A 2,146-nucleotide genomic window follows, 5' to 3' on the forward strand; every position below is an offset into this window, starting at 1 on the left:
CGGGCCTGCAGTCAGGCTTGCAGACTCTGTGTGCCCTGCTATTTCCAAGGTCCCGGGCTGGGAGGCCCAGAAATTAAACTCCAGTCCTGACCCCTTTGCCTCCTCAGCTCTTTTTCCCAGTCATGAGAAAGTCACCGTGCGCCATGATCAAACACAACAGGAGGAGAACGGAGTCAAACAAGCTAACCCGTGTTCAAACTCCTCTCGAGAGGCAAAACCACAAGCCTGAGATCACAGAGCTGACAAGTGGTAAAGCAAAAGGAGGGAGAGCAGGTGTGTCTGGTTCCAGTGCCCGGGGCTCCCTCGCTCTCTCGAGGCAGAGATCCTTCTGCAACAGGCAGAGCTGAGTCCAGAGATATTTTACAGGGTGAGTCCTGAAGAAAGAACCAGGCCTCCCCCCAGACAAACCTTGGAAAGCTCAACCGCAGAGTCACAACAAACAGTGAGTCACATCTCAACCCTTGGGAGAAAAAAAGGGCAGGGTGTGGGGGAAGGGGGTGGCCAGGAGAGCTTTGCTGGGGGGCAGACATCGAGGAGGTGCCCACTGCCACGATGAGGAGCTCAGATGCTAAGGGACTTCTTTGGATCTTGAAGATGCAACTCTTCCAGCTTCTGCCAAAGGTTGGGTGGCTGGGTAGCCCATATCCTGGTTATACAGCGGGCCCTGTGTCTGGGCATCTCCGGGACAAGTAAGGTCACAGAAGCAACTCCCTGAGCAGCTAAAGAATGGGTTCATCTCCCCCAGGTGTTCCTGCCTTCCCTCGGGACCTTTTCCTGCTTTCCGTCTATTTGGACATTCAAGACTTAGGGTGATCATTTGACCTCAGACCTTAAGAGTTACGGAGAGAATGGAAGTAAGTCATTCCACTGAGCCACAGTGCCAGGCCTGCCGAGAGGCACTTTGCACACATTATCTCATCCTCCCTACGGTCCTGTGAGGCACACACTATTTTCTTCCTCATTTTGCAGGCTAGAAGGCGAGGCACAGAGAGGTTAACTAGTCTGCCTGAGGTCACCAAGTGAGAGAACTGAGATGTGAGCCCATAGCCTTTGGAGTCTAACACCCTTTTAGGAGTACTTTGAGTCTGGGGAGCCAGGGAGAGAGAATAAAATGTGGGTTAGCAATACCCATACACCCGTGAAGGGCAGTCTAGCCCCGAGGACCCATGGTGCTGCAGGGGAGCCACAGAAGGCAACACACTCAGACCCCAGCCCACACGGATTCAGTCAGAATCCCCAGGCGGAGCCCACACATCAGACTGTTAAAGCCTCTGAGGTGCTTCCGAAGAACGGTCACAGCTGAGCACCGGCCTCCTTGCTTTACAGATGGGGACACTTGGTCCAGGGAGGTGAAGCAGCTTCCCCATGGCTGTGCACCCCATAACACCAGGGAGGACCCCATGCGAAGTCTCCAGATTCTCCAACAGCTAGGACTGGCTTTCAGCGCCACCTCTCCAGCCAATGAGCCACGTAACCGTGAGTCATTTACCTTCATGGCGAAAAACTTATACACATTTAAGTGCTCTAGATGGCATGAGGGTTCAAGGAACTCTAGTGTTCTCCCCACCCAGCTCTCACCTCCAATCCAGCCCACTTTCTACTAGAGAACAGCAGACAGAGACATTTATGAGCAAGAGTGGGGTTGAGAATCTGACCATCCTTGAGCCTTGAGGACAGGGCAGGACTTGGGGTGCCGTGGAGGGGTTGCCTGCCCCCAAGGAGTCCTGGGAAAGGACCCAGATGCGGTACCAGTCGGCAGGGAGAGGTGCCTGGGGGAGGAGGCGGGGCTGAGATGGCTCCTACTGAACTAGAAGGCAGCCTGGAGCTGGGTCCCTCCTCCCAGGAAATGCAGGTGGTGCCACCAGGTGGACAGAGGTGCTTTGCCTTTGAGAACCCTGCCAAGGTGCTCTCCAGGTAGAGACAGCTGAGAGGCAGCTTAAAACACGTGCTTCCCCTCCTGCGCATGCCTTTGCTATACAAGTAATTGGTTGACTAAAACCTGGTACAAATACCCTAACTGTTAACAGTGTTTATTTCCAGCACAGTGGGCTTATGGGGGACTTTCACTTTCTTGGTCATCTGTTTCTTGGGCTGTTGGCTTTCTCATAACAATCACTGCACTGCCTTTGTTATAATAAATAATGAA

General features: G+C 53.4%; 1 long non-coding RNA gene across 1 annotated transcript; it reads left to right on the forward strand.

The window, feature by feature from the left end:
* Positions 1 to 238: 238 nt before the first annotated feature.
* On the forward strand, positions 239 to 1,614 carry LOC121044581 (uncharacterized). Its single transcript, XR_005797371.1, has 3 exons — positions 239 to 442; positions 746 to 854; positions 1,327 to 1,614. It is a non-coding gene; the product is annotated as an uncharacterized LOC121044581 (long non-coding RNA).
* Positions 1,615 to 2,146: the final 532 nt, after the last annotated feature.

This window comes from Herpailurus yagouaroundi, unplaced genomic scaffold, assembly GCF_014898765.1.
Source record: "Herpailurus yagouaroundi ecotype Mexico unplaced genomic scaffold, PumYag 188, whole genome shotgun sequence".
Lineage (NCBI taxonomy): Eukaryota > Metazoa > Chordata > Mammalia > Carnivora > Felidae > Herpailurus > Herpailurus yagouaroundi.